The sequence below is a fragment of the Strongylocentrotus purpuratus genome, unplaced genomic scaffold, assembly GCF_000002235.5.
Source record: "Strongylocentrotus purpuratus isolate Spur 01 unplaced genomic scaffold, Spur_5.0 spur5_scaffold_3, whole genome shotgun sequence".
In the NCBI taxonomy this organism is placed as follows: domain Eukaryota; kingdom Metazoa; phylum Echinodermata; class Echinoidea; order Camarodonta; family Strongylocentrotidae; genus Strongylocentrotus; species Strongylocentrotus purpuratus.
This window is the reverse complement of record NW_022145609.1, coordinates 3,538,139-3,551,713: the sequence shown is the minus strand read 5'-3', so window position 1 is coordinate 3,551,713 and position 13,575 is coordinate 3,538,139. Positions and strand designations below refer to the sequence as shown.

Below are 13,575 nucleotides of genomic sequence, written 5' to 3'. Positions count from 1 at the left end.
TATTGTAACGCCATATTCTGTTAACTTGTTATATTCATGTCATATTTGTAATGTGTGTTATGAAAGAAAGATAACTTAAACTTGTAAAATAAATCAAATTGCGCTTCTGATGTAAATTCACAATGTAAACAATAGACAAGCAATAACATTAACCTGTACAGTACCAAATAGGCTTAATGCACATCCATCATAAAAGTCCTTTCTTTGACAAAATGAATTACATTTCAAAATTTGATCTAGTTTATATAAAGTACATGTAGTGTTTACAAAAAATACGCAATATAGGCCGACAAAGAACAGTTCCTATAGGTTATTCTACTATGCAAAACAAAATATAAGGTACCAGCTATATGTGTGAGACTTGGTAGGTCTGGGTATATTAGGTATCGTTGGCATCCATCTTGATCTACTGAAGATCTAAAGATCGTTTCAAACAACGCGCTTGTAGCTAAGACTAGTAAGACTATGCGATATGCATACAATGCCCCCCCCCCTTTCCCGGGGGAGGGGGGGGGGGTACTCAGATTATAGTCGGACGGGGGTGTGCGGCTGAGACCTCCGAACCCATACCCATGCTTTGAATTAATAGCTTGAATAGGTATTAAAAAAAGACGCAAGCGGGTTGACTCGAAGTCTACACATGAGGGTGCACATCTGCTCCCTCTAGGGGGCAAGTTTACAGAAGTGCAAATTGGTACCTTTACTTCTTACTGTGTAGGCATACGTATATAGTTCGAACATTATTTTGTTGGGATGTATAATAGGGTAGGTATATGACATTTTCCGTTGATGCGATCTTTTGAAAATAGTTGCGATCGTTTTCTTTTAATCACATCATGATGTACATACGATTTAATAGCTCATTTGACTGACTGACGTACAATGCGTCAGGGGCCATGACATATTGCCTCCGTCAGGGATGGCTTTTGATGCGTCACCATGTGAGAGTGATACACAAAACGTAACTGAAAAACAGACAATGCAAACCTTTCTTTGGACATATTGACGTATAAACTGATTGCCTTAGCCAGCTTGAGTAGCGCAAGTAATGACGCAATCGAAAAGGAAAATCGATCTGAAAGGCATCACAGTTAGTTCATATCCCGCTTTCCTGTAATATTGCCTGAAAAGCCTAAACCTAAATAGGCTACATGTACCAACTTTCCAAAGTCAAAATTTGAAAGCGAGCAAAAAATAACTTTAAACAAAATTATGTTGAAATGCTAATTTCGTCATCTAGGTATAAATATAAGGGCATATATACGTATTACGTGGACATAAATCTTACTATATGAGACGAGTCTGACCCAATAAAACGGTCAGAGATTATCATCTCAATGGAGTAATTAGACGTTATAATGTTAAGCACACGAGGTCCTATATAATATTCTCGTATTGGATCATAAATTGGGGGTTTTCCCAACATGACAACAATCATTGAATGTACTACATTCTGACTATTGAAGAAACTAAAGGCTTAAAATCATGAGGAACGAGGCAAAGCGATGCTGTTAATTTGGTTCTGAAAACAAGTATTGAATGGAACTGTATCGTTCCACTAGTAACATACACTTGCGGGAACAATGTTCTATATAGGCACGCTTTTTGCTGAATTTTGGTGGAAAACTTGGAGAAAGGAAACTTCTATTCCAAAACAAAATATGAGGTACAGTGTGTATGGGTTATTTGATATCTGCGCCACAGCTCACTACAGTGGACCGTGACAAAGAATTTGCACCATCATTGCCCAAAGTGTAAACCTCTTTATATAGAACAAAATAATATCACAACAGTTTAGAAAACCCAAAGAAGTGTTGATGTGACTGTGGCTTCACGAAAACGGACTATAAGGATTAAGTCTGCTGACTGCTGTAGACACGTTATCTTCCAATCAATCAAAATTATGAGAGTCAAGTATAATGCTTTTATTATCTCATGCAACAATATTGTCGCGGTGAGAGAATTCAACGTATACCAACATAGAAAGAAGAGAGGTAAAACCTCCAAACTCGGACCGGATTTCCTCAATAGTTCGGGGTATGATACACCTCGCAAATCGAAAACAAAAGTCCTACATGTGAGTGTACATGTGAGTGTACAGAGAGAGGAAAAGAAAACCTGAGGAGAAAGAGAAAAGGACAGTCGAAAGAAGGAAGTGAAGAAGAAGAAAGAGAGAGAGAGAGAGAGAGAGAGAGAGAGAGTTAGAGACCTAACGAGAAAAATCGTTTCAATCTATGAGATTTCAGGAAGTGTTTTTTGTTTCTATGTTTAAACTGCCTGTTAAAAAAACATTATTTGTATGCTAGTAAGTATAAGCAACCAAAGGATCGGCTGTTGTACAGGTCCTCTCCGAGAGACTTGGTATAGGAGGATTAATGCCTTACCGAAGGGCACTATAGCGCTTCGACCCGGTTTCGAATCTGGGACCTCCCGGTCACGAAACTACTACTCTACCACTGAGCCATCGCGCTTCCACTTTTAAAGCAGGGAGATGATAGAGAAGGAGTGGAAAGTCTTGTAATTTATTCAAACGTATGCGTGAGTTCTAAAGCGTAACAATGGGATGTGTGGTTATATTACTAATAAACCATGCGAAACAATAAAATGAATTTAATTTCTAAGATATAGTTTGGTGAAAGAGAAGGAGTGGAATGAAGCTGCTCTCCTTTGACCCCTTGCTCCAAGCCGCCGAAAAGTTATGCGCTAATCTGCAACTGTTGACCAGGTGGTGAGATAAAAGAGCGCATGAAATATCAGGATTTAGAATTCCTCCATCAGTAAATGGTATCCCAGCAAATGTTTGCTGTCCCTATCAATGATATCTCATCCATTTTTTTAATGTTTAATGAGTAAAGCAAGCGCACACAAACTTGTGTAATTTCATCCTTTTTTCCAACTGCAAAAATACAAAAAACACGCGAAAACACGCATTAGCAAACTTAAAGTTATCGAAGATTATAAATCATGGATTGAATAACGGAACATTAAAACATGCACAAATTAGCGCGTTATCCTAAAATATTAAGTTTTTTGTCAGGATCTATATTTTCTTTTACCAACTCTGGAACACAAATTATAAAAAGGGCGTAGTCCTAAATTTGATGAAGTGTTTGATGCACGTGAAGGTGAGAGAGAGAGAGAGAGAGAGAAAGAGAGAAAGACAGAGATGAGGGATAGGTGATAGGGGATAAAGTACAGGGAGGAAGGGAGAGAGATACAGAGATTTTTGTTTTATTTATCCTCTTTCGAGGTACTTTATTTGTTTATATCGAATAATAACAGCTATTTACAACAGTTTGTATGCACAGAATTCATGCAATTGAAACATATCATTAATTTTAAAGTACAAATCATGAAACTAATGTGACATAATCTGTAACTAAAATAATGAAATATTTGAGTTATTTCGTTTGTATCGAATTGCTCTTGATTACATTTCATTTTGAGAGAGGTACCAATTTCTACCTTTAATCCTTTTATCAAATATAGCACGTATCCTGTGCTATTCACATCCAACAAATTCTCTAATAAAGTTTCTATAGATAATAGACTGAGCAAAGTTTAAAACAAGATTTACAAGATTAATCTCTCTTCTCTCTATTTCATGACCTATTAAAATAATTATTTTCGTTCAAAACGATTCTTTAATTAAACAAAGTATCGATTGATTTGGATACAATCTTCCAGAACAAAGCGAAACCTTCTTAGAAATCAGGAGAAGGTGGTGAGTTGTACCTTGCATATTACAGATATCACATAGATTATTATTCCAAATCTTCCATTAATATAATTTGTCTTTAATGGGTAATATTCTATGAATGAATTTAAAAATGAACTGCTTAATTCTGTTGTCATTTATGAAGTAAAATTTACAATAAAGCAACGTCTTCCAGGTAACTCTTTAGGTAAATCACAATAAGCGTACCAAAAAAAAATGCACAGCAGATCCTGTTTATTTTCTTCTAACATCGAATCATAACGCTGCATCAATGGAGTCACCTGTTACCATATCTATTGTACTGGATTCCAATGAGGACGGTGAACTATTTACATATTTTTGCTTATTACGTAACTTCTGCAACCAACAAATCGGAAATTCACTTTTTAACTTTGCCAATTAAAAGGCGGAAAGAAATTTCATTTTCTTGAAAATTAATATAAATGGAATCAACTTCTTTCCAATTACTGTTTACTAAGACTTGTTTCACTTTAAGAATATTATTTCTTATCCAGTTTGGAAAATGCAATAACTCATTCCCAATTTTGAAATTGTATCATTATTGCTATTATACAAAATCATTTCATTTTCAATATCTGTTACTTTAAACATATCAATATATTTAAATTCAGCCCAGGAACAAAACATGTCGACAAAAAAGTACGGCAACTGTTTTTTTACAAATACGATACATATCGCTCTTGTTTGCAATTAAAATGCAAACAAAGATGGAAATTCCCAATTTTCGGGATCCAATATTTAAACGAAATTTTCCAAGCTCTTTGTTCACTTAAAATACTTATACATCCATCATAGACGGAGTGACCGGCATGAGATACTGTATATATAAAATGTTATTACGCTTCATGAATAAAAAAAGGGATACATCTTAATAGTAATTCTGTCCATGATAACATTTAATATTCTTTTGTGGTAACCTGATATTTGTTTAGTTGACATTTATGGTTAGGGTTAACATTGTGATTGGGTTATCGTTAGAAAGAGATTTAGGTTAAGGTACAGAGTTGGGACTAGTGCCTGAATGTAGAAGGAACTCGTGCAGGAGATAGGAGATAGACCATGGAGCACATGTCATCTGATCTATGTGCCCTACAATCACTTACGCAGTTACTCTCTCCCTTTCTTCTTAATGAGAGAGAGAGAGAGAGAGAGAGAGGGGGGAGGGAGGGAGAGAGAGAGAGAGAGAGAGGGGGAGGGAGGGAGAGAGAGAGAGACAGAGAGACAGAGAGAGAGACAGGGAAAGAAGGGGAGGGGAGATAAACACACACACACGCACACTTCTGATGTAAATCAAGAACTTGTATGTACACATCAATATTTTTGAAGACACATATGTGTGTTGGAATATACCATGCTGATAACGATGTGGAAGTGTACTGCATAACCAAGAACACCCCTCACAAATCTTACATTTTTGCTCGCTCGCAAATGAATGTTTTTTTTTGTATTTGTATTGATTGTATACCGTGCGTCCCCGAAAATCTATTCACTTTTGAAATGGGTGCCGTATAAAAAAACATATGATTCTTGGGGGGGGGGAGTTTTATATGTATAGAAAGCTCATAAACTCAACTTTCATATGATTCCAAAAAGTCCGAAAATAATTCATGCTTGGGAGAGCACTGCTCATTTTTGTAAAGGGTATGAAAATTAGGTTGCGCAGGAATTAGCCTTTCAATTTGTGAGAGGTAAATCCTTTCGAATTGAGAGGTCATAAATACTGCATAATCAAACTGCTGGTTAACAAAACTAACATTTCCTGGAGTTCCCTGGAGTTACAGATACTTTTTACTTATCTTGTTCGGTCCTTTGCGTCTGCTATTGGATCATCATGCTGTTTAATAAAACGTTTTAGTTTTGTTATGGTATGAAGAATTAAAAGTGTGATAGTTGTTCTATAATGGCAGAAAGGATTATTTTAGTGAGAGCAAGGAGTTAGAGATGTATGCCCTATTAGTCTAAAGGCTTAGATAGCTTGTTTGAAAGTGCCAAGCACTTCGTATTCTACTGTATTCTACTGACTGGTCCAGATTGTTACGAACCCCACCAGGGGAATAGCAATATTGATATATTATTGGATGGCTTTCAGTGTGATACAAGAATATATTAGATGCTGCTTGTAAGTATCGGCTTGCATGGTGATGTAGATATACAATAGGCTTGCGGGTGCACCATGTGAGAGAGAGAGAGAGGGAGGATTGAGGAGTCCTGAAAAGGAATCTCGGTAATCTTTCTTGAGGGTGTGTAGTCCTGAAAAGGATTGTTGGTGTAGTCTTGAAAAAGACTTTTGGTTATCTTTCTTACCTTATATATAGTTCTAAGGAGCACTAGCGCTTGGAGCGGGTGGGTGGCGGGAGGCGGGAGGCGGGAGGCGGGAGGCGGGAGGCGGGAGGCGGGAGGCGATTATTTATTCCGTACCACCAACGCGTCACATCGGCTAATTTTATTCATATAACTGCCTTATGTTCCCTCTCACTGTGCTCTGTGTGTGCGTGTGTGCGTGTGTATGTGTGCGAGTGTGTGTGTGAGTGTGGATGTGTGCTATGTAGGCCTATACCCACACGAACCAATTTAATATCTTCCCGAGAAGAGCATGAAGAATGCTAAACTTATAATAAATAATAACGTGACATGTAAGAAAGAAATACACATTTTGTTTTGCAACAATTTATTATCATGATCATATACATATTAATCACCTTTACTAGCAATTATAACCCACCCTCTTCCCGAAATTGAAAGATGTGATATATCCTTACAACAACAAAAATGTGTCATGAATATGTAATGATGATTTTCGAATCATCCAAGGTTTTACCTGGAATACTGAATTTGCAAATGAGATTTCATTGCAGTGTAAAGCAAATAAACTACAGTACACAATTGATAGTGAATATTGACCAATTATCGACCGGGGATTGAGAAATTCGAAGGTCAATGATTTACATATGATCCTGTAAGTACACAGATCTTTATTTATGAAGCAAAGTTAAACATGTAGTCGGCCAATCTATCGACAGATGCAAGAATTATGAACTAAAAACCGATCTCAATGTAAATGTACACTTCAGTTTCATTTATCCCGTTTCGTTTTACCCAAAACTTTCATCTCTTTTTATTTGATAATCGTGTAGAAGAAAAAGAATTACAGACCATCATAAGGAAATTAATTGTTAAGATTGGTTGCCATAAATGGTAAAAGTCTAAAGTCGTCGTCATTTGATGAGCAGAAGGTATCTATTCCAGCGTATAATCTCATTCTTCTACATTTGGTTTGGGTTCAGGGCCAGGGTAACTGGGCGTGCTAAAAAGAGAAAAGGTAGGATATAGTTAAATAAAATAAAATTATTTTGCTTAGTTACTAGTCTCTTTAGACGACTCATCTAGCTTCAGATAGAATTATGGAAACATTTCACATGTTGCTATTTCGCCTATTTGACTGTCAATATGATATAGCATCTTAATAATCTATGCATGTAAGCTATGTAATACTGTATTTGACATTGTTTCAGCGAAACATGAAAGTTATTTGTTTTTTCCAAGATTTTTGCAAGATACCGTATTGACCCTGACCTACTTCTAGGGTCAAGTAAGTGTATACGTTGCAGAGCACATTTTTCCATGGATGTGGTCTGACATATCATTTCAGATGCTTATTTAGAGGCCAGAATTCCAGGTTTAGGAAAATGGCAACGGTATTTCAGAGTCGCTAGCAATTTCCGCAAAACAAGTGAGTAAAGCTTGGATAAGATATTATAAAGTGTATGATAATGAATTGGTGGAAATTAATGATTATTTGGTGTCACATTCGAGTACGAAGATGTGTTAGTAATGTGCATGTTAATGTGTATAGAAGTGTGCAGCGTAATATGTACGTTTACATTGAAAGTATGTGCGGTATTTAGTTAGTGTTTAATTCACACATTTATAAAGAGGGATTTGTACTTTTTAAATCACCGACTTATAATGACATTAGTCAGAGGTTGATTTAAGGTTGTTTTAGTTGACAAATTATAATTATTGGTATTGACATATGAAATAAGTGTCGGATAAATCAGAGTTATGAAAGAAAAAGACTGAATTACAGTCAGGTTTTTTGGAATTTATAATGAAAGTTCAATGAGTCTAAATAAGAAAGACAAGTTTGACATACTTTGAGTAAGATGGGATTTATTTATTAAGCATATATTTAAAGGTAGTCTTGACTAGGAATTTATATAGGCAGGGGACCTTGGTTACTCGGGTTTTTATGAAAGCAGTATTTCTGTCAAGATATGTTATTTTGACATAGAGTTTAATGGGGGTTTAGGCCTTTTAGAGAGTTTTTGGATATAGAGTCAAGACTTTTAATGAATGCTATTTAAGGCTTTTGATTATACATTACCGGATAAATGCATACTGATTTAGTTCAGTACATTTTATGTGTTATAGACATGTATACTGAGGATGCTTATTTTTATTCTACTTTCAGGTTGAATAAAATAGCTCAACTGGCATATCGTTGAGTTCATATACAACCAAGCGGAAACCAAGTCCTGTCTTCATTTTTGAGCGTACCAGACATGAAAGCCGAGATTTTGAATTTTTGAAGTATATATATATATATGAAAATTGATTGTCGCGATTTACGTCTTTTGAAAATGTGACATAATTATTGAAGCTTACATCAAAAAATATTGAACAAACGTCCTAATTCAACCAGTGTACCTTTCATTCTTAAAATTTAAAAGTGGTATGGATAATTTAGTTATTAACTTTAACTATACATGTAGGTCAATTAAATTTTAAATTTGTATTTAATAAAAGTACTTGTGTTGTGTTTTTTGTTATTTGATCAGCCTTGTAAACTACGATTCTACCTAATCTCACATTAAGGCTTTGAACATTCCGATTTTTACTCAGACTTTGCTCTCTTCCGAAGCAATTTCATGCTCTGGAGAGACTATCTTGTTTGTCTATAAAGAACACATAATTTTTTTTCATAACATTATCTGTTCTAAATATAAGTTAGTTCACTTGTCAGGACTTTGACGATTAAACCTCATGCCAACAATGTACCACCTAGAATGTATTCTTGAAAACCAATAATTTCAGTCTTACCTGACACACGTCCTGGTAATCCCGGCAGCAATCATCAAAACGTATGCAAGTAGCATCACAGAAGCAGGCTCCGGTGGGGCTGATGCCTCCGCATGCCCTCGCACATGAATCGCGTACTCTTGCAGAAAGAGCAACAACAACATTATTTTAATAATGATAATATTCATGGTTCATTTAGCGTTTAATACATCTACAATGTTAAATCGTAACAACTATGGAAAAGTTGTTTAATTGGATATAAGATTAAAAAACACGAATTTTGAATTGATACATGTTTTAATAGATTTTGCACAGTTTACCGCGTACAATTGTTATTTAAGGAACAGATTAAATAAATTGCAGCATAATAACAAAAGGCTCATCGTTGAATTCATTTCATCATTTAAGTCGTATCTGAAACATTCAGGAATTTAACAATTCAATGTCAAAGAAGTGAAGAAAATAATATATTGTAATTTCCAGTAAATATTCCATTGTTCACCTTTGATAATTGTATTATTTTATATTTGTGTATATGTTTGTAAATATGTTAAACATGTAAACATAATGAACATGAGAAAAACAGAGAAAAACAATTTCTGTCATTTTGGGCTTCAATAGGTTACAACACAAGCCTATACGGCTATTGGAATTGCTTTAGGTTGATTGTTTTATAATCATATTCGTTTAGTTGCTTGATAACATTAACAATGAATTGCTTACCATTCTCTCCGACTTTCAACTCATCAGAATTGCCGATCTCATCTTCCTCGCCTGAAACACTTGCAGCCACGGCCAAGGCAATCAGAAACTAGAGAGCAATCATTGTTTTTGACGCCATTTTCAAAGTCTAAGGAAAATAGAATCAACATGGAATACTTTTTAATCATTTGGTCAAAGCTACGGTGATATTGCAACCGTCAGTTTGCATCTGTCTTTTCCAACGATAGCAATACTGTAATTCCTGACCTCGGAACGAGCCCTCACCCTACAATAAGCGACATCAAGATCAGTAACACTGGGATTGCCAAACTCCTCTGGAACCTCAACCCACATAAGGCTTCTGGTCCAGATGGTGTCCCTGCCAAACTGCTGAAGGGAATTGCTAACTAGATTGCGCCAGCCATCAGCATCCTGTTCCAGGCCACCCTTGATCAAGGTACCATCCCTGCTACATGGAAGAAGGCCGTGGTGGTTCCACTCTTCATGAAGGGGAGCCGATCTTCACCTGCCAAATACAGGCCGATATCTCTCAAAGCCATCCTGTGCAAGGTGTGCAAACATGTGATTCACAGTACCATCATCAACCACCTGTCTGACCACAAGATACTATCTGACGCACAACATGGGTTCAGAAAGAGGCGTTCATGTGACTCGCAGCTAATACTGACTATTAACGATCTGGCCAAGGGAATCGAAGAGAAAGGGCAGACTGACTTGATACTACTGGACTTCAGCAAAGCCTTTGACAAGGTCTCCCACAGATTGCTCCTACACAAGCTGGAGCACTATGGTGTTCGAGGTGCAACTCTTCTTTGAGTCAAGGACTTCCTTAGTAAACGAACTCAACAAGTTCTGGTAGACGGCAAAGTCAGCACACAGGCAGATGTTACGTCTGGAGTCCCGCAAGGCAGCGTCCTCGGACCACTTTCTTCCTGGCGTACATTAACGATCTCCCAGACTGCGTTAAGAGCTCCACAGCAAGATTGTTTGCTGATGACTGTGCGGTCTACAAGAGAATCACATCACCTAGGGATGCTGCACTACTTCAAGAAGACTTAGATACCTTGCAAAAGTGGGAAAGAAAGTGGCTAATGGAGTTCCATCCTTCCAAGTGCCAAGTTGTTTGTATAACAAACAAGCGCAAGCCTACTTCTTCAACTTACTCCATCCATGGATTGATCCTTGAAGAAGTTCACTCTGCCAAGTATCTCAGACTTAATGTTGACAAAAAGCTGTCCTTCAACACACATGTTGACATCACCACCAAGAAGGCTAACTCCATCCGAGCTCTTCCCCAACGCAACTTCAACAGCTGTAGTCGCAAGATTAAAGAGGCAATATACAAGACCTATGTGAGGCCAATAGTAGAGTTTGCAACAACTGCATGGGACCCACACACTCAACGAAACACCAGGAAGCTAGAGCAAGTCCAAAGAAGCAGCGATATGTCACCAGCATTTATGACAGCAGATCAAGCGTAATAGCCTTACTGAAGGATCTACAATGGCCAACTCTCCAGAGTAGGCTCTGCCAGAGTCGACTTGCTATGCTTTACAGAATTCGCTGGGACCTGGTAGATATCAAGTGGAAACAACATCTCACTGAATCTACGTCCATCACAAGAGGTCATGGCTCACGTTTCTGGACTCCCTACTGCAGCTCCCAAGTATACTCTTCCTCCTTCTTTCATTCATTTCATTTCATTTTTATTTTTTCATTTCTAACAAAATACAATACATAATAACGAATACAATGTAAAATGTATACAAAACATAGTTACATTGGTAATAAACAAATCTTAATAGTAATTTACACATTTTAGGAAGACAAAAAAATGAATTTTAAAATTTAATTGCATTTATATTTTGAGAAAAAGGAGAGGTCCACTGAAAAGCTAAGCTTGTAAATTGTGGACCCATCAGATAATAATGAGTGTGAACAAAATATTGAATACATAATCAATGAAAAAAGAATAGTGGCCAACAGAGAACATTTATTAAAACACGTAATGACTGTAAACAAGAAGACGTAACAAATTACATGACGAAGAAAGAACAGAAAAAAGAAGAAGAAAAAAAAAAAGGGGGGAAATGCGGGCTGCGTTTGGAGGGAAGGAGAGTGAGAGAAAAGGAAATTTGTAGAGATCGAGCACGAAATAGGGAGCGCACAAAATCCTTGAGATAGCTGAAACAAAAAGAGCAAGAACATGATGGCAAGTAGTTTTTTGTTTTGAGATGGGCTGAAGAAAAGAGGGAAAGAAAACAAAATTTGGAAGGAGATGTTCTATCACAATAATTTTCTAAATATTATAAGATTGTAATAAGGAAATTTTTAACTTTTTTTTAAAAGCAATTAGTGAAGGGGAAGTTTTCAAATCGTTATGCAAAGTATTCCAAAATTTAGGGCCTTCAAAAACGTGTTCTGTGCAGAACATGTTCTCAAAAGAGGTAAGTGAAACTCATCGGATTGTCGAGTGGGATATCTATGAACAGCATGATTTTTAAGAAATATATCATTAAACACAGAGGGCAGTATACCGTTATTGTAATTAAACATAAATTGACCGAGCTGAAATAAGTCCAAATCCTTAATTTTTAAGATGTTATTTTCAAAAAACAGAGGATCCGTATGGGAGCGTATGGGGGCATTACAGATAATACGAATAACTCTCTTTTGCAGCAATAGAACTCTTTCCAACAATGTATGATGTGTATTGCCCCAAACTAGAAGACCGTAATTCAAATATGGCAAGATCAATGAAGAATACAGCATAAATAATGATGATTGTGGTAAGTACAATTTTAGTCTATTAATAATAATAATAATAATAATAATAATAATAATAATAATAATAATAATAATAATAATAATAATAATGATAATAATAATAATAATAATAATAATAATAATAATAATAATAATAATAATAATAATAATAGCCTAATAGTCCACTCCAAATTTTATTAAACCGAAACGGAAATTCTTTTTGCCCAATTGATCGTGAGCCCGGCAGCCACTGAGCAGCGCCAGATCGACGTTGCTCTATCCCTTATTGTTGAACGCCAAACAAGGTAGCAACAACTCCCATCTTTTTACGTCTTTTGGTATGACGCGGCCGGGGTTCGAACCCACGACCTCCCGGTTGTGAGGCAGACGCTCTACTGACTGAGCCAACACTCCGGTACTGAGCCAACACTCCGGTACAATAACACCAATATTGCGCGAAATGATTTTACAAATATTATCAATGTGTGGTTTCCAAGAAAGTTTATCATCGACTGGTATACCCAAGAATTTGGTAAGAGGGACATGTTTCAAAGGGGTATTGTCAAAAATAATGTCAGAGGGTAATGAATCCAAAGAGTTACTAAATAGCATGTAGTTTGTTTTCTGGAGATTAAGTGACAATTTATTTGCTTGTATCCATTGCAATATATTTAATAACTCGGCATTGATTATATCAACCAGGACGTTTGGATTTTTGTGTGAAAAAAATAAATTAGTATCATCTGCAAATAAAAAAAACGACAGGGAGTTAGACGATTTACAAAAGTCATTTATAAAAAGAATAAAGAGTAGCGGGTCTAGCAGACTACCTTGTGGGACACCACAACTAATATTGCATAATTCAGATGCATGATCGTTTAAGTGTACATATTGCTTTCTGTTAGAAAGGTAACTCCTGAACCACTCCAAAGCCTTTCCACGTACACCATAGTGAGATAGTTTGTAAAGTAAAATTTCGTGATTGATCGTGTCGAAGGCCTTGGAGAAGTCCAGGAATATACCTACAGTGTGTGACGATGTATCAATTGCGTGGGCAACCTTCTCAACAAAAGACATTAAAGCATGAACGGTGCTGTGCTTTTCTCTGAAACCTAATTGGAAGTTTGAAAATACATCATATTTTTTTCAAAAAGGACATCATCCGGATATAGATTATTCTTTCCAAAACTTTAGAAAATGAAGATAATAAAGAAATCGGGCGGTAGTTACCCACATCCAATTTATCACCCTTTTTAAATAACGGAATT

The 13,575-nt window shown here is 36.3% G+C and overlaps 1 long non-coding RNA gene across 1 annotated transcript; it reads left to right on the top strand.

Annotated features, from left to right (window-relative positions):
* The first annotated feature begins 7,249 nt into the window (after nucleotides 1-7,249).
* On the top strand, nucleotides 7,250-8,261 carry LOC100892137. Its single transcript, XR_004066066.1, has 2 exons — nucleotides 7,250-7,469; nucleotides 8,211-8,261. It is a non-coding gene; the product is annotated as an uncharacterized LOC100892137 (long non-coding RNA).
* The last annotated feature ends 5,314 nt before the right edge of the window (nucleotides 8,262-13,575 follow it).